This window comes from Callorhinus ursinus, unplaced genomic scaffold, assembly GCF_003265705.2.
Source record: "Callorhinus ursinus isolate GAN/ISIS: 27379988/994484 unplaced genomic scaffold, GSC_fseal_2.0 scaffold84, whole genome shotgun sequence".
Taxonomy (NCBI): domain Eukaryota; kingdom Metazoa; phylum Chordata; class Mammalia; order Carnivora; family Otariidae; genus Callorhinus; species Callorhinus ursinus.
The window spans coordinates 2,650,854-2,669,639 of NW_027397146.1; the positions used below are offsets into that span (position 1 = coordinate 2,650,854).

General features: G+C 47.0%; 1 long non-coding RNA gene across 2 annotated transcripts in view; it reads right to left on the reverse strand.

Annotated features, from left to right (window-relative positions):
• LOC112816428 (uncharacterized) overlaps nucleotides 1–14,831 on the reverse strand; it is a 55,775-nt gene extending 40,944 nt beyond the window's left edge. For both annotated transcript variants that reach the window (XR_012376760.1, XR_012376761.1), the window contains exons 1-2: nucleotides 14,705–14,831; nucleotides 13,959–14,054 (exon numbers count right to left, since the gene is read on the reverse strand). This is a non-coding gene — a long non-coding RNA (uncharacterized lncRNA). The remainder of the gene's footprint in view (nucleotides 1–13,958; nucleotides 14,055–14,704) is intronic.
• Between the last annotated feature and the right edge of the window lie 3,955 nt (nucleotides 14,832–18,786).

The following is an 18,786-nucleotide window of genomic DNA, read 5'->3' on the forward strand; positions in this document are numbered from 1 at the left end:
TGTTCTGCTGAGAACTGTATTATTTATTTAAAGTTAAAAATGAACAAGTTTAAGGGAAGCTACTGAAGAATGAAATATATATATATATATATATATATATATATATATATATATATGAACCAGCAATTGCACTACTAGGTATTTACCCCAAAGATACAAATGTAGTGATGTGAAGGGACACCTACACCCCAATGTTTATAGCAGCAATGTCCACAATAGCCAAACTGTGGAAAGAGCCAAGATATCCATCGACAGATGAATGGATAAGGAAGAGGTGGTGCATATATATACATATATATATATACATACATACATACATATATATATATATATACATATACATACACACACACACACACACACACACACAATGGAATACTACTCAGCCATCAGAAAAATGAAATCTTGCCATTTGCAACGATGTGGATGGAACTAGAGGGTGTTATGGTAAACAAAATAAGTCAATCAGAGAAAGACAATTATCATATGATCTCGTTCATATGTGGGATTTAAGAAACAACACAGAGGATCGATCGTAGGGGAAGGGAGGGAGAAATAAAACAAGATGAAACCAGAGGGAGACAAACGATAAGAGACTCTTAACTCTAGGGAACAAACTGAGGGTTGCTGGAAGGGAGGTGGGTGGGGGGATGGGGTAACCGAGCGATGGGCCTTAAGGAGGGCACGTGATGCGATGTGAGCACTGGGTGTTATAAGCCACTGATGGATTACTGAACTCCACATCTGAAACTAATGATGTACTATATGCTGGCTAATTGAATTTAAATAAAAAAAATTTTTTTTTAAAAAAAGAATATATTGGAACTCTGTACTGTCCTTGCCGTACAGGGTACTGTGAATCTAAAAATTATTTTATTTTTTATCCCACAGAGCATTACTTTATTTTTATTTTTTTGAGTGCCTTGTCTACATTGATTTTTCTTATGTTCAGTTAGCCAGCGTAGAGTACGTCATCAGGTCTTTCTATCCTTAGTTTTTGATGTAGTGTTGAATGATTCAGTAGTTGCGTGGAACACCCAGTGCTCATCAACAACACGTGCCCTCCTTGATACCCATCAGCCAGTTGCCCCATCCCGCCACCCCCCTCCCCTCTGTAACCCTCAGTTTGTTTCCTGTGATTAAGAGTCTCTCACGGTTCCTCTCTCCCTCCGATTTCTCCCCCTTCATTTTTCCCTTCCTTCTCCGAATGTCCTCCATGCCATTCCTTATGTTCCACAAATTGGTGAAACCATATGATAACTGTCCTTCTCTGTTTGACTTATTTCATTTGGCATCCTCTCCTCCAGGCCCATCCAGGTGGATGTGAAAGTTGGATATTCATCCTTTCTGGTGGCTGAGTCATATTCCGTTGCATATGTGAACCACATCTCCTTTTACCCATTCATCTGCTGAAGGGCATCTTGGCCCCTTCCACAGTTTGGCTATTGCAGACACTGCTGCTGTGAACACTGGGGTGCATGTACCCCTTCTTTTCACTACATCTGTGTCTTTGGGGTAAGTACTCATTAGTGCCGTTGCTGGGTCGTAGGGTAAAACTTTTTTTTTTTTTAAAGAACATTCGGAAGCTACTTTAGCTAATGAAAATAAATAAATGTATGCAATGAGAGAAATAATGTGTCTCTGGGATTAATTAATAATTTTTCACTCTCAATGTTGACTAAACCTCAAATTATTTTCTTTTGACTTATCCCCCCACCTTGTGAAAAGGGGAGGGGGGGTAGTTATATCAATCTCACAGGAGTACTGGCTGAATGAAAGTCACACATGCAGTTATGTGGTGGTCAGCCTACACATCCGTTTGCCCGGTTTACTCTGGTTGTCTTAGAGTCCCATGCAGTTTAGCCTTCTAGCATTCTCCAAACTACCCTGGTTTGGGCAATAAATTGTAAAGCTACTCTTGGTAGAGCTATCACAAAGAAGGTGGCCAATACATGTTTGGAAAAGTACAAGATTCCCCACGACACCTATCAGTGGGTATACAGCCAGCTAAGCTGGGGGCGGCGGGGGGTCGGGGGGAAGACCCTTACCAAACATCACCTTAGGTGACATATCTGGGGGAAAAGCCACTATCTCTCAACCACTATTCTTGTGTATCCTGAAAAATTCCCCACTCCTTGCAAGTACATCAACCTGTCCCACCCACTACCCTTCTCAGTTGCAACCGTCTTCCAACACCTGCCCCTGTCACTCCCTACTCCCATTCACAGGTTATAGGCCCTGACTTCCTGTGTTTCTCCCTACCTCTGTGTCTGCTGTTACTTTTGGGAATCTCATTATCCAAACGGATTCCCATCCCCTAGCTGGCCTTTCAGTACCCTGACCACCTCAGTCCAACTATCTTTCTCCAAAGCCCATCTTATCCACTCACTCCCAAGTTTACACCCCTGTCATCACCTTGTAGTTACCGATAGCTGCAGGGCCTCCAGATCCTTGGTTTCAAGCACTCTGTTCTCTGATCACCACCTCCTGCTTTTTAGCCATTAATCTAAAACCCCCTTTTCGCTATCCATCACCCCCAGCACACATGCATATGTACACATACACGTGCCACATTCACCCGCCCCTTCCCCCCGCCCCCCCCCCCCCCCACACCCCATGCCCACATTTCCCTGTTTATCCAGTTATAGATGTTATGGCCCAACCCCATAACTGCTCCTTTGCCAACAGTCTTAGTCTCTTTGCATCCTCTCCTCCCAGTGCCCTTCCTTATCTAAAGCCCCATGGCTTCCGGAAACCCGGGGGAAGCCTACTTCCCAGCTGTACTTGAACAGCTGAATGTTGCCGGGGCACACATGATCTCTCCAGGGCTGAATGGCTTAAAGTTAATGGCCCCTTTCCGGGTATCATACTCCTAGTCCCTCTCTCTGAATTACTCTTTAAGAGTATCTCCTTGCATCAAAATTCCAATCCCCCACCTGATGACCTTGCCCCACCCTTCACTGAGAAGACAGGAGCAATCTGCCAAGATTCATGTCACCCTCCCACCCTCAAACCTACCCACTGCCCGTGTCTGTGTCCCTATTTTCGGCCCCGACCTGGCGACTGTAAATGAACTGTCTCTGCCTCTAGGGCCAAACTTCCATCCCTTCCCACCTCCTAGAAGCACATGCTCATGCCCTTCTCCCCTCCTTTTCTCTGCCTCATTACCTCTGATCTTTCCATCAAATCCATCCCATCAGCGCACACACATGTTCTTTGTCTCACATCCTCAGAAGGCTCTCTTTTGTCTTTAATGACAGCCCCGGTTCTCTGTGCTCCTTCTCATCAAAACTCTTCAATAAAGTCATCTGCACAATTTTTCTCTTCCTCCTTCACTCACTCCACGGGGACCATGTGAACTCCTGGGAGTGGCGGAGGGGATGAACATGCACTCAGGAAAGAGGAAGCACACGGGCCACATGAGGATGGCCTCAGGCTTAGAGAGTCCCAGGCCTTCCCAGTGAGCAGGATATGGTGACATTTCCTCATTGTACAGATGGGGAAACTGAGGCCCAGGGAGGAAATGGACTGGCTCTAGGTCCCACAGTGATGGGACTGCATTGCTAGAGCCGAAACATGGTTCATTTTCCTAGTTCTCAGATACACCAGGCTGCCTTCAATCATTAAGTCACCTCTTTTGTGGTTTTCGTGGGTTTTGTCCCCTAAGTAATAACGCAAAATAGTATATGTAAAAGAATTGAAACAGTCCAGATTTATGTGGGACAAAATGTAAAAGCGCACCGTGGACCTCTCACAGTCCTACATGTACCATCTCCCTCTCCTCAGTGGTACCCACTGTCAATGATAACAACAACAAAAAGAGTCACACTCCCCTGAACTGCCTCTGGAGAATTTGCTGCACTTTCTCAGACTCATTTGGCCTGGAGGTGAGCTTGCATCGGGCCAGCCCCTCTCAGGCTGAGAGCTCACTCTGCCAAACCCACCACGTGGCTCCCTTTTATTGCTCATGGAAGGGTCTTTGGGTTATTTTGTCCTGAGGGACTTCACTATGTCCCAGCAAGACTCTTCAGTTGAGAAATGACCCTTTCTCCAGGCCCTGTGGTCTCGACAGCCCTCTCCCTCTCCCTCCCCCTCCCTCCCTCCCCTTCCCCCCCCTCCCCCTCCCTCTCCCTCTCCCTTCCCCTCTCTGTTCCTAAATGATAACCACATCCCCGTGGTTAATGTGATTGGATGGTTTGGCTTGCGCTCTCCCACTCCTGCCCTGGACCATGGAGAGACCCTGCCTTACTCAGGTGGCCACGGCTCTTTCCATCTGGATCCCAGAATGAGAAGACACATGGAGCACACCGGAAGCCATGTTCACAAATTGATGCATACCACAACTGAACCAAAGGCCTGTGCATGAGAAATCCATGTTGTAGACCACTGAGGTCTGGGGACCGAAGTATTCCGGCAAATACTGATGAATGCCTTGGGGCAGAAGCACTTACCCAAAACTAGAGCATGAAGTGAAAGTCTAGGTAGATGAACAGTGAGACACCCAGCTCCATTTCCCACCCAGTTCCCAGACCCCTGGCAATAAGGTGAGTTATCTCCCAGGCAAAAGATGAAAAGGGATCTCTCCGTCGAGAAAAAAAAGGAGGCGGGGAGGGGAACTAGGTCGAGAGAAAAGACCCGCAGACCCTAGCCACGAGAAAAATCCACCATAAGAAAGCCAGTGAGTAGGGCTCCCTAATCCCCGTACACACAGAACTTCCCATCAGTTCCAATCCATTTTTAAGGGCCTCACTCTCTTCCTTTAACAACAACAACAACAACAACAACAAAAATGTACCAAATCTTCATTCTGAAGTGGGGAAGACGTGACTATTCATCAAAAGAGGCTCTTCTGCCTTTGCGAAAGAGGGCTATAGCGTGCAGCTTGGGGCCTAACCAGTCGTGCCTCCGTGGGGTGCTTCTGCATTGCTCCATGGCCACTGCCATATGCGCCCTGGACGACGCACTATGCTCCCAGCCATCTCTCTTTGTCTGGGTTTCTTCTGCACTCATTTTCCAAAAAACAGTTAAGGGGGTCATTCCAAAATACCCATCTGATCATGTCACTGTTTGGCTCAGTGGTTGTGCCAAGTGGCTCTCCAGCGGCTACCAGACCCCTGTCCATGGCCAGTGAAGCCCTTGCCTAGTCCTCCCGGTGCGGTTCCCACTCATCTCCCTTTCGCTGGTTCTGCTCCGGGCAAGGGGCGTAGGCCATTTTACATCATGGAGAACACCTGTCCCAGAGATTGCACCCTTGTCGTTCTCTTGCTTGCCTAGGCTTTTCCCCAGACCTCCTAAAATCGGAGCTCCTTTTCGTTCTTCTCTCATCTTCTTAAAGTGGCTTTTTAAGCCACCCTGTCCAGAGTAATTCTTCCTCAGTGCTTAATTTTCATCTCTTTGTCTTCACCTTGACATGATCTGCAATCATATAATTTTTTTTTCCCCTTTAGTTATTGTCTGTTCCCCTCATTAACTGTTAAGGACCACTGGAGCAAGCTTCACTATGACATTTACTGTGGAATCCCCAGCATCTGGTGCAAGGCTTGGCCCAGAGAAGGCCTTCCCAGAAATGGCTCTGAGCGAAAGGGGAAGGTGGCATCGGTGTTAGGGTACCAAGTGCTTGATGTAAGTACTTGATGTCTCTATGTGTGTGGCTGGGGGTGGAAGGGGTGGGCTTATGGACAAATGAAATCTGAGTGTTTCTCTGCCCCACTGTAAACTCTTCGGCCTTCCCTCTGCAGCATTTCTCTCCCCTGGCCACACCCCTGGGTCCCTGGGCTGAGGACTGCCAGCAAAGGCAGAGAGACTGGAGAAAAGGGAGGAGGGGACTGGGCCCTGGGTGAACCTGCAAGGTTCTTGGAGAAAGTGGGAGCCCAAAGGGGCTGGAGAGAAAGAAGTGAAGGAGGAGAAAACTAGGTCCACATGGGAAAGGAGAAGGGACCGTTCCCACTCAAGTGGCAGGGGCTACCTGGAGGAGACCCCTAGGCCCAGCTGGCTTCTCCCCACCCCCACTGCCCAGTGGCCACAGCACCCCTGAGCCCCCACAACAGAAGAGGGACAACTCGGGCCCTCTTCCGGGCTGGTGGCAACATGAAAGGGGAACCGTGGCTCCGGTCAAGGTTGGGTTGGACGGGCTCGGTGGGACAGTACCCTCTGACCTAGGGTGCTGTGAATGCCACTCCCACCCCTCCGTACTTGAAAGACAGAGAAAAGGAGGACCCCCTTCCCCGCACACATACGTCCGCAGCTGGTGTGCACCAAGCCGGGCCCCGAGACAACCACTGAGAGCCCAAGGTCCCTCGGGAAATCCTGGAGAGACAGAGACGAGGCCTGAGGCACCAGGCCCCAGCTCAGAGAGGCACAGCTAGAGCCCCAGGAGAGGGAGAAGTCGTCCCAGATCCACCAGGGATGTGGGTGAGGGGGCAGTGTGTGTGGCGGGGAGGGGGGGGCGGGGCGCGGGTCGTCCCGAGGGCTGTGCCCCACAAGGTGGAGGGCCTCCAACAACAGGCGATGTGCTTGGCTCCGGGTCAAAGAAGCCCAGCCCCTGGGAACACCAAGTGCGATCTAGGGGGGCAGCAGCTCCCCGTTTCACACTGCGTGGTTGCCGCAGGCTGAGCGGGGAGGTGAGAGGCCTGGCAAGGGACGCAGAGTCCACGGCGCGTATGTGGGCCGTGGGCTGGTCCTGCTCACCCCAAGGCCCCGTGGCCTGCCTGGAGCCTTCCTCAGGCCTCGCCCAGGGTCCAGTTTCTGCCCCAGGAAGGACCCCAAAGGCTCTGGGACAAGGTGGGCAAAGGTGTCCCTTCAGCCAAGCTCAAACCTACCGGCTCCCCGGGAGGCTCCCCATCTCCCCGCGCAGCCCCATCTGGCCCCCTGCCCGCGGGTGTCCAGGTCCCCTCCAGACCATAAGGCTGTGCCAAGCCCCTTCAGTCCGGCTCCTTGGTCTCTACCAGGGAGTCGGACGCCCAGGATGGAGTAGGAGTGCGCGTGGGGGGCGTGGGTCTTGCCTGACATGCACCTCCTTCCTGAACCACCGATCTGGCTTCCTTCTGGATGTCCCATCTTGCCCTGGGGCTGGCCCCCACATCTCGTGGTCTACGGGCAGCCCCAGGACAAGACAGAGGGCCTGGGAAGGACCCGGGCTTAGAGCCCACGTCCGCAGGCCCCGTGTCTGGCGCTGGGTGTGCTTTCTGGAATAGGGACTTAGTAAGGGTGAGCTGAAAGGCCTGTTCCAGTTCGGCCTTTAGCCCCTCTATTGCTCTCTTCCTTTCCATTTTCAGCAGGACCCGGCCACCCTTGCTCGTCATTATGCTTGGACCTGGGTGCCACGTGTGCACCAAGTTTGACCCCCGGCTGAGAGTGAGCAGGTGGTGTGCACAGAGAAATGGCGTGCACGGAGGTACCCAGCAGGGCCCTGGGGACAGGGAAGCGGTGACAGCCCAAAAGATGCCAGAAAGACACCCCAGTACCTGCCGCAGCAGAAGGCTGCCAACAGGGCCATGCCTAGGTGCATGTGGGAGCTGAATATCAGGGCCCAACCCGCTGGGGCTCCTGTGCCCCCGTGTCTGGGAGTGTGCACTTGGCTGGAGAACAGGAACTGAGAACTCGCTGCCATTGTGTCTTGCGCACAGGCAGTTGCCATGAAAGTGTGGCACATGTACATCCAGTCTTTTTCTCTGAGGCTTAAAAAAAAAAAAAAAAGACATCAGTGTTCTTGAGTTTTTGTCCTGATTGCAGAAGCAACACATGTTCGCTACCCAGGGAGCATCCATCACTGCTACCCACATATGGCTAGGTCCTTACTCAGGTATTTCCCGGGGCTGTCACCATTACCAGTACGCTGTATGGCCCTCAGCTCTGCTTCCAGGACTGTCACTGCTGCTCACATGCCTTGAGGATCTTTCTGCCATTTGCAGGGCCTGGGCTGTACAGTTTGCCAGCCTGGCTTAGAGTCCCAGCACATCCACTGAGGAGCTGTGGGACTCTGAGCAAGTCTCTGAATCTTTCTGCCCGCCCCCCCCCCCCCCCCCCCCCGGGGGTCTCATCTGGAGAAAACGGGGAGAGAAACGTGCCCCCCTCCCCCCCCCCCCCCGCCCCAGGACTCCTCTGAGGACTCCTGGAGCGAGCACAGGCCCAGATGCTCAGCCCAGCGCCTGGCATGTAATATGAATTCATGTTACTTTTAGCTGTTTTTTCATAGTTAAGGTTATGCTATCTACGTACACAATTCCACGTTTTGGTTTTTTTCTTTAGCAAAACATTAACCATGTACCCCTGTTCTTTATTTTTGCGTGATTGATTGGTATATTCTATCATATGCTATCATACCCTACACAATTTAATGCGTTTGTAATGTTTCAATTAAGCATCTTGTTACACGACTATTTATTTGCATTTCAGGTGATCTCTTAGAAATACCACTGGAGGGTCAAAGCATAAAAACACCTCTCAGACTGTTGATACAGCTTCTCTAGCAGGCCTTTTGGCAAGAAAATAGCGATTTGCTTTCTTAATGCCAGCCAATGAAAGTGCCCGTTTGTTTTCCCGCAAATTATCATTTTTTAATTGTTTTTCAATTTCTTGAAAAACAATTTTTTGGGTTTTTCAGTCACAAATGGCAAAAGTTATCCTTTCTTGATCTGCATTTCTTTGATGAGTAATTATAGTAGGATTTAATACCTAGTGGCTACCTGCATTTCTTCCTTGGTAAGCTGCCTGTACCTATCAATTACCCACTTAGCTGCTAGAGACTTAGTGTTTTTATTTTCCAACATTAAGACCGATTCACATATTAACGTTTTGTCCATTATATTTGTTGCAGATATCTTGTTCCACCTTTCACTTACAGTTTAGTTGTGCCTATGATGCTTGATGTGAAGGCTTTTTAAAATCTTTTATTTTGTTGAATTTATTAAGATCTTACTTCTGTAATTCCTTTCATTGTTTTCAAGCTCAGAATATTCTTTCCTATCCAGAGAGGATGTAAGTATTCACTGGTATTTTACTCTAATACTTTTCTTTACACTTAGCCTTCAATCCTTTTGATGCATATTTTAGAGTATGGCATGCGTTAAGGCTCTGCACTGACTTTTCCTCCAAATAGCTGAATGTTCTGGTATCGTCTCTTGATCATCCTTCCCTAGTGATGATTGCTGTCTCCTTTGTGTATATTGTACCTACAGGTGCACGTGCATCCCACAAGTAGTCTCTTTTCTGATCCATTTATTGATTTTGATGCCACCGTGACTTGGCTACTCTATAATCTAGAGTTCCGTCTTGTAGCAGTAGTAGGACTGTGAAATTATGACATCAAGTGAACCATAGGCAAAATTATATGAAAGACAATTTGTAAATACCAAGTTTGTTGTGAAGATAACCTGAGTCGGCACTGTGTTAGTACCCAAGTTTCAATTTGTTTTAGTGAACAGAGTCGTACCTGGGCTGCAGTTTTTGTACCACATTTTGGCAAGAAAACTTAACCTCAGCAAGGAGGCAGGAACTCCCTCCTCCCAACGTACAACACTGAGGGCCACTACTCTCAGAACTTACTGTCTGAGTTGCCCCCGCCCCCCATTGGTGACAACATTTGATAATTACAAGGCAATCCCTAAAAGGTCTATGTGTTTTCTAAAGTAAACCGAACGAGTAGCAGCTACGTGAAAGACACAGTTGGTGAAGGGAAAGGAACCAAGGAGCATTTGGAAGAGGTCCAGTAGTAGGCAAAGCTATCAAGAGCGTAGCACATGGTGACAAAGCAAATGTTTTTAAGAAAACCCGCACTGGGGGCGCCTGGCTGGCTCAGTTGTTAAGCATCTGCCTTCGGTTCAGGTCATGATCCCGGGGTCCTGGGATCGAGCCCCACATGGGGCTCCCTGCTCCGCGGGAAACCTGCTCCTCCCTCTCCCACTCCCCCTGCTTGTGTTCCCTCTCTCGCTGTCTCTCTCTCTCTCTCTCTCTCTGTCAAATAAATAAATAAATAAAATCTTGAAAGAAAGAGAAAAAGAGAAAGAAAGAGAAAGAAAGAGAAAAAAAGAGAGAAAGAAACAAAGAAACAAAGAAAGAAAGAAAGAAAGAAAGAAAGAAAGAAAGAAAGAAGGAAAGAAAGAAAGAAAGAAAAGGAAGAAAGAAAATCTGCACTGTCCAAGATGGCAGAGAGCCGTACGAGAACAACAGTGAGATCCCCCAGGCAATGGGGATCTCCCTAAGGGGCAGGGGTCACATGCTGAGTTCGCACTAGAGGAATTTCACAAAATCAGGAGACATGCTTCATATTAGAAAAGGTAATAGGAGTGAGCACGAGGTTCTGATTCTGATGGAAGGCAGAGCAGGCATGACTTCAAGAGGAAAGTATGAAGTTACTGAAGAGAGAGAAGATGTAATAATTACGGGGGCAAGAGTAGGAGGAGGAATTAGGATGGGCTCCAGAGTGCCAGCAGAAGGGCACGCTTCAGGGAGGTAACTAGAAGGAGTAAGACAGTCTAGACGTTCAGGTTAAGGGTCTGTTGTTCCCCAGATCCCGTCATCGAGAGGGGAACCTGGAGGAACAGGGGTATAAGATGTGGTCAATAAACACTTAAAAAAGTTCAAAATGAAAACGGTTTTGCCCTTTTCAAATTGGCAGGGATTTTTAAAAACTACAGTACATGCTGGCAGGGTGCGGTGACATACACATTCTCATATACCGCTGCAAGAATGTAAACTGGAAAGCCTTTTGATAAGTAATTCATAACACAAACCAAGTACCTTGAAAATTCATGTTCTACTTATTCTAGAAGGGGGGGGAGACACAGCTGTGGAGAAACATTTAGATGCAAGGATGCTCACAACAGTGTGAGTAATCACTATAAAAAGGGAAAAATTTAAATTTCCCACAACAGAGAAATGATTAAATTATGTATCTAGATGATGAGATGCTCAGTCATCGAAGACCATGATTTTGAAGAATTTTTAATGATTTGTAAAAATGGTTATGAAATAAAACTAAACAAAAATCGGTATACTAGGGGCGCCTGGGTGGCTCAGTCAATTCAATGTCTGCCTTCGGCTCAGGTCATGATGATCCCAGGGTCCTGGGATCGAGTCCCGCATCAGGCTCCCTGCTCAGCGGGGAATGTGCTTCTCCCTCTCCCTCTCCCTCTGCCCGTCCCCGGCCCCCGCTTGTGTTCTCTCTCTCAAACAAACAAATAAATAAAATCTTTTTAAAAATCAGTATAGGGGCGCCTGGGTGGCTCAGTTGGTTAAGCGACTGCCTTCGGCTCACGTCATGATCCTGGAGTCCAGGGATCGAGTCCCGCATCGGGCTCCCTGCTCGGCAAGGAGTCTGCTTCTCCCTGTGACCCTCCCCGCCTCGTGCTCGCTCTCGCTCTCTCTCTCTCTCTCTCTCTCTCTCATTCTCTCTCTCAAATAAATAAATAAAATCTTTAGAAAAAATAAAAAAATCAGTATACAAGTACATGACCATAATCTGTTTGTAGTTAATGTATAACTCCAAGCACGTATATACTTACATGCGTGCTTAAAAAATGGAAGTAAATACACTAAAACATGAATAGCGCTTTTCTCTAACAAGTGATTTTATTTGCTCCTTTACACTTTTCTGCCTGTTAAATCTTTTTCTGCAACCAACACACCATACTTGTATGATTAAAAGGAACTCTGCCAACAAGAGACATTATTTACAAGCCAGCAGGGAAGAACTCCCAGTTTCCTCCAGCCCTGGAGTTTAGAACTGCACGAAAGAATTGAGCTCCTATGCAAAACTGCCCGCTGCCTTGAATAGGGAGCCAGAAGGGACTTTTGTTCTGGGGTGAGTGGGGTTGAACTCGGCTTTTTGAACAGCAGGGAGGGGAAAGAGATGTAGAAAGCAGGATCGCGTATCAGCCCTGGAGGGTTCATTCACAAACAAGAAGAGGCGTGTGTCCCACCGAGTGAACACAGGTAACTGCCACATCTTAATTCAACTGAGATGGAGGGCGAGGAGGGGATACCACTGGCGGCTCGCAGAAGCTGGCTAGCTAGAGCACGGAGCACCTGTGCCCACCACCTCTGTGAACTGGTAAGGGAAGGCGCACTGCCTTAGATGCACCTGTAAGCCTCTGGAGCCAACTGCACGGGTCTTACTCCTGGCTCAACCACAGAGTTGCTGGGTGAATTTGGACAGATCACTTCGTCTTTTGGGGCCTCCATTTCTTCATCGGTGAAATGAAGATGATGGCAACTGCTACCTCAAAGGCTTTCTGTCCGATGAACTAAGCTGTAGAAGAGTACATATAACCGCATGCCTGGCACCCTGTAAAATGCTCTACAAGTGTTTGCTCTTGTTATCATCTGTTGCCACTACCTGCATACTGATTTGAGACGTCCTGAAATACAAACAGCGAATACTAAGGAGCTCGGCTCTAAAATGGAGAAAGTCATCAATCCGTCAGGGAGGCCCAGAATAATTAAAAACAAGAAGCTGGAGACTTGAGTGAAAATGAGGAACTTAAAGGGGACCCCCACATCCCAGCGCCATCAGTCTTCCTCACAGACCTGGGAGAACTATTTAGAAAATGTTATTTAAGACCCAATCAGCTGTATCTTGCACTTGGCTAAAAATGTTCCAGGACCGTTGTAGGTTTAGAGGAGATAACGTATTTTAGTTTTTTATTTGTTTTTTATTGGTTGGGTCATTACTTAACTTCAATCGAAAATTGTTTTAAAAACTCATAAAATGATAACATAATAAACGGAAATGTAACAAAGAAGCAATTAGCTTCTTAATTTGAGTTATTGTCTTTAAACTGTAACAGATAATTTGAAGTGCATTAAAATCTAACTGTTCCCTTGATTTGAACTGACATTTTCAGTTTTCTTTTTATTTATGTATTTATTAACATATAACGTATTAGTTGTTTCAGGGAAATAATGTATTTTAGATGACCTGAACTTCACCATTTGTCCCACCGGTACCACTGCAAGGAATTTATCCACAGGAGCCAGCCCTGACAAGTCTACAAAGATGTAGTATGAGGTTGTTTGATTTTGGTGTTATACAGAATAATGAAAACCTGGAAACAACCTCCTCATCGATTGTGGATTGGGGTAGATGGATTATGACATGCTGGTAAGGTGGAACGCCATGCAGGCATTAAAGGGGATGAGTTTCCATATCCACCCATCTATGTACCGCCCACGGAAAGCTGTCCAAAACACATTATTGAAGGCAAGACAGCAGGCAGAGGATCACAGCGTGTACCTCAGAGTAGCCACATCTCCACGTGTAGTTGTGCAGAAAGAAAGGGATTAGAAGAACGCTTATTTACAAAGGCAGATGATGATCGTCTCCGGGAGGTAGGATTTCAAGACATTTGTGTTTTTTTCTTTATGTCTCTCTCTCTCTCTCTCTCTCTTTTTTTTTTTTTAAGTTTCTAGAATGAGCATGTATTATCTTTGTCATAGGCAAATCCGATTGGGTAAAAAAAAATCTTTTGTCAAATGAAGGAACGTCTTTAAAAACAAAACAAAACAAAACAAAACCAAAAAACACAAAATGCAACAAATAGTTTCCTTTGTCACCCTCCTTCCACGGCTTTCTTTGGGGTCGAGTTGCCATTATTAAGTATGGTATTCTTCGGACTGGGATGTAAATGTCCTGTGAGGGAGAATGCAATTGGGAACATCTCACCCATAATTATGAATGCTGAATCTACCCAGGTAGCAGAGGACAACAAACACGCCACACAACGTTTAGAATTCTTCAAATACTCATTGTTTCTTCTCAGGACTAGAGTTGCAAACTCTATTTCAATCCAGGGCCTCCAAGGGGTCAGTTTTCACTTTCTGTGAATGGATCAGGAATGCGTAGCTCCCATGGGGGATACAAAATAAACCTAAAACGGCTCTCACTACCAGGAATTGAAAAAGGCCATGCACTCTTTTGTTGACCAGAAGGATGTCAACTCACCTGGCTTTCACTCACTCACCTGGACAGAAACCTCATGGCACTTCTCTTTTCAGCATCCATGGTTCCTCTGCTGGCCGTAGCCGGGAAATCATGTCTGGTTTGGAGACCGGAATCCCTGGTTTTTGAAAAACAACGGGGACTTAGCTATTTGTGCTGGGTACACAGTGGTGTCCCAGAGATCCATTCTAATCACTTGGCCTTCAGGAGGAAACGGCATTCTAGGACACCCCACAGAGTGGTACCAGGAGTATGTCCACAGGGCCCAATCTGACTTCTAAGGAGGACCGGAGGGAAGGAAGGCGGATGGGTGTGGGAGAGAGAGTGGGAGACTGTCCGCGGCGAGGAACAACTGGCTTTGCCTTCCCAGACAGACTGGAAATCTGGGCACATCTCCGGTGGAGTCTGACCGAGAAGACCAGAGGACAGAGAGACCAAAGTCTCTGAAGCAGCATAAGGAGGTTTATCAACAGCCCCATTTGCCACTGGGCTTGCAAAAGGAAAAAGAAACGGACACTATCAATCAGTTTCTGGTTCCCAAGAAAACACAAATCTGAGCCCTGGCTCCCCATCTTCAGCCCATAGGGTCCACAGAAGGTGCGCTGCCCTTACCCAGGGGGTCAGTGTCCTGTATTTTCCCCAGCGTCCCTGCCTTACCTACATCCCTCTGAGCAAGGTCCGGCTAACTCCTACCTTCCCGGCAGAAGTCTGAGGGCACATCTGTAAATATCACAGACCCCCTAAAAGACCCAAACCATTCCTACTTACCCTGAGCCTCCCTGGGGAAGGCTGGAATTGGTAGCATTGTGGGAAGATGGACAGGAAGGTCTCCTCTGCTCCAAGCCCAATGCTTACTGAGCACCTAGTACGTGTCTGAGTGCTTTACTCCGTGGAAAATACAAAAAAAAAAAAAAAAAAAAAAAAGAGCAGACACATCTCTCTCGAGCAGAACGTCGTTTAATCAGGAAAGAAAAGGGTTCAGGCAGATTCCAGTGAGCCCCTACATGCTGGGCGTGGTAAGATGGGAAATTCAGCCGCGAGGAACTGGCTTGATTGGCCCCTTGGTGTATGCTGAGGACTCCCAATTCCAATCCCTCCCAGCCCCAGCTCTCTCTGCCTGCTCAATAAATATTTGTCAAGCGAATAATTAAAACAATTTGAGAACAAAAGCCCTGAGTACAAAGTCCAATGACTAGTTTTATTGTAGAGAGCATAAGGCCTGCTGGAACAACAGAGGAGGAAGAGACGTGGGGGTGGTGACAATGGATGTGACTGAGAGTGGATTTATGAAGGAGGTGGTCTTTAAGGGAGCGTGAGACTTGGATGGGACACTTCACACCTTTGGCCCATGGCATCGGAAGTCCTGACCACAGCAGTTAGGTCCCTTCATCTGCTATTGCTTTGCAGAGAGGGATCCCCACTGCCAAACCTTCTGTTGGATTCCTGCAACTGTCTTATAACTGGATTTCCTGCCACCTCTAACCTCATGTCCTACCATTCCATTGTCTAAAGATTTTATTTATTTATTTGAGAGAGAGAGAGAGAGAGAGAGAGAGAGAGAGAAACAGCATGAGAGGGGAGAGGGTCAGAGGGAGAAGCAGGCTCCCCGCTGAGCCGGGAGCCTGATGTGGGACTGGATCCCGGGACTCCGGGATCATGACCTGAGCCGAAGGCAGTCGCTTAACCAACTGAGCCACCCAGGCGCCCCTACCATTCCATTGTCTAAACCAGAGCGGCCATCTGAAACGCAAACCGAGGCACAGCACGCGTCTTTTTTAAAAAAAATCCTCTGCAAGCACTGCTTCTAAGATGAAACCACATTCCTTCAGGTGATATTCTAGACCTTTTCCAACCTGGACCTGATGTACCTGTCTGGTCTCATCTCCTCCGACGCCTGCCCGCACAGACTCCACACTCCAGCAAAACAGTCCCTTTCACCGTTCTCTGAATGCGTCTGTGATGCTCATTTAAGTTTCCAGTGCTTTTGTGGTTGCTTTCAAACACATTCAAGTTCAAAGGTAATTACCGTCTGACCTTCAAAACACCCTCACTGTCTCCTTGAGGAATTAAAACATCTAGAACCTCATAATTACATGCATAAGTGGAAGAGGTTAGATACGATGACAAAAATAGATACACAAATGGACAAAAAGATTAGAAGGGAATGCACGAATATGAGACAAGTGTTGTTGAGTAGTAGAATCATAAACAGTTTCTTCTCTTCTACGAGAAGAAGTATGTTCGTGTTGCTATAACATATTTTTTACTAATTAAAAGAAAAAAGAGAAAAAGAAAAAAAGCCCCAGCAAAGCAACAGTGTACCAAATGAGGGCGCCTGGGTGGCTCAGATGGTTGGTTAAGCGTCTGCCTTCGGCTCAGGTCGTGATCCCAGGGTCCTGGGATCGAGTCCCGCATCGGGCTCCCTGCTCCTTGGGAGCCTGCTTCTCCCTCTGCTTCTCTCTCTCTCTCTCTCTCTCTCTCTCTCTCTCTCTCTCCTCCTCTGCCTCTCATGAATAAATAAATAAAATCTTTTAAAAAAAATAGTGTACCAAATGATAGGAGGCTTTAAGGTAAAGAATCTGCCTTGGGGACAATTATGCAAGTGAAAGGGCAGAGTGGGCTGGATTTACCCCAGACACCATCATGGAAGAGAAGAGTTTTGAGTTAACAGTAGGAGGGAATGGTCTGAACCACGTCACAACAACTAGAAGGAGCAGAAGGCTTGTGCTCCAAAGACACAACCAAGACCGCTGCCTATAAGAGGAGGGTCAGGGACTAGAATGGACCGGCTCTGGGAGCACAGGCAAATGGATGGAAGTCAGACAACTCCTAGACAAGAGATCATGCCACCACACTTGGTGCCCAGTGGCCACCAATATCTAGAAATGGTACATGGCTGGTACCTGAGAACACACTGGTTTTGCTGCAGTTACGAGGGCTATATCCTTGGGGGTTGGGGGGGGGAACAAAACAAACAAACAAACAAACAAACAAACAAACAAAAAAAGTAGTGAATTCCCAAGGGAATATTATTCCTTTGGGAACAGCAGGAGTTTCTGAGGATGAGAGGAAGCAGGAAGGAAAATAATATTTGTGGAGTGTCTCTACACATGCTAGGCACCACGGTCAGAAGTTACATAGAGGGTAGGCCATGAAACCTTCACAACAACCCTGTGAGGTAGGTATATACACCTCTTAAACCCTTTCATAGCAGAAATACGTTCAGAGTGGTTCTAGAACTTGCCTAGCACCTAGCATGTGAGTGACAGAGTCAATGAGTGCCCGTGTATATTTCTGAGCAACCTGAAAGGGAACACAGACACAGGAAAGTTGATCGTATTGAACAGTGAGATCACGGGTGCTTTCCCGATGACTTCTGTATTTCTTAATGTTGTCATAATCATGTTAAGGCAGTTTCTTTTGACTGTAAATTAAAAAGGAATTAGTTTGAAAAAAGATCTTGAAATGCCAAAAAAAAAAGGAGCAGTCATTAAACTCTATAATCAACTTTTTACAAATAAGAGAAAGAAAATATATGACAGTTCCCCGAGAAGCCATTAGTTTGATGGATTCCTAAATGTCCTCCTCACCGCCCCCCCATACCCATTAATGTGATCTGAAGTCCAGTTTAAAAAATTTAAGGATTAGGATTCAAGTCCCAAAAGTCAACTGTTAAAATTTTTCGAGTCATTTTTAGAGAGATAAAATAATAAAAGCAAGATTTTTAAAAACAATGGAGATCTTGAAATGCCAGGAAAAAAAAAAAAAGCAATCATGAAACTCTATAATCAATTTTTTACAAATAAGAGAATGGAAATATATGACAGTTCCCCGAGAAGCAGCCGGAGGCCAGGAATCTTGGCTCAGATAGCTGAAGCACTGCAGGGATTGATGCCCCTTGCCAACAGGGCAGGAGAGAATCTGGATGCTGGTGTTCCCAGAGGCGAGAGAGTTTTCAAAGTGAAGCTTCTAGAGGAGCTGGCTTTGTCAGAGGCTGCATCCTTGCGTCCTACATCACATTCTAAATGCAAACAACACAATTTTATATGATGGGGACAATGACGGCTAAAACGGTTTATGCTCTGACTGGTCCATGAAATGCAACTGAACCGATTATTCTCATCTCCGCGAAGGAGCTGAGTCCTTTGAGCCGCATCTCTCAAACTGTGCCTCAGGTGGGTAAATCATGTTTAACAAGTGAGCCTAAACCACGGAAAGCAATAGTTTTATTTAGATCTCAAAGCCTCTGAAAGTCTTGTGCCAATTCATATGCCCGACACAAGAAATGGAGATAAAACTTGAAATCTATTCATTTATTTTTTGCTCTAAATCCACTTCCCTGGTCTTGAAAAGAGTCACACTGATAACAGATTTGTATATCTGAATTTATACGCAATGTGGAGTGTTGACAAACCGGCGCCGGGGTAGGCTCAGTCGGTTGACTGTCCGACTCTTGGTTTCAGCTCAGGTCGTGATCTCAGGGTCATGAGATGGAGCCCCGCCTCGGGCTCTGTGCTCAGCAGGGAGTCTGCTTAAGGTTCTGTCTCCCTCCGCCCCTCCCCCAACTCATGTAAGTAAATAACAATCTTTAAGAAAAACTTGCCACTTTGAAAATTGACCTAAATTTCTTAATTTTAAAATTCACCTAAAATCACAGTAAATAAACACCTGCTTTATCGTGGCTAGTACAATAAAAGATGAACTCTTCTTCTGCTTGTTTTCTTGCATCCAGTGAAAACAACTGGCTGGCGCCAGAAACCAAGCGTTTCCCCCAGGTCTCTGCACAGGCCTGACCAGGTTGTGCCTCCCTAGTGGACCACAGGAAACCCCGCAGGAATCCATGAGCGACT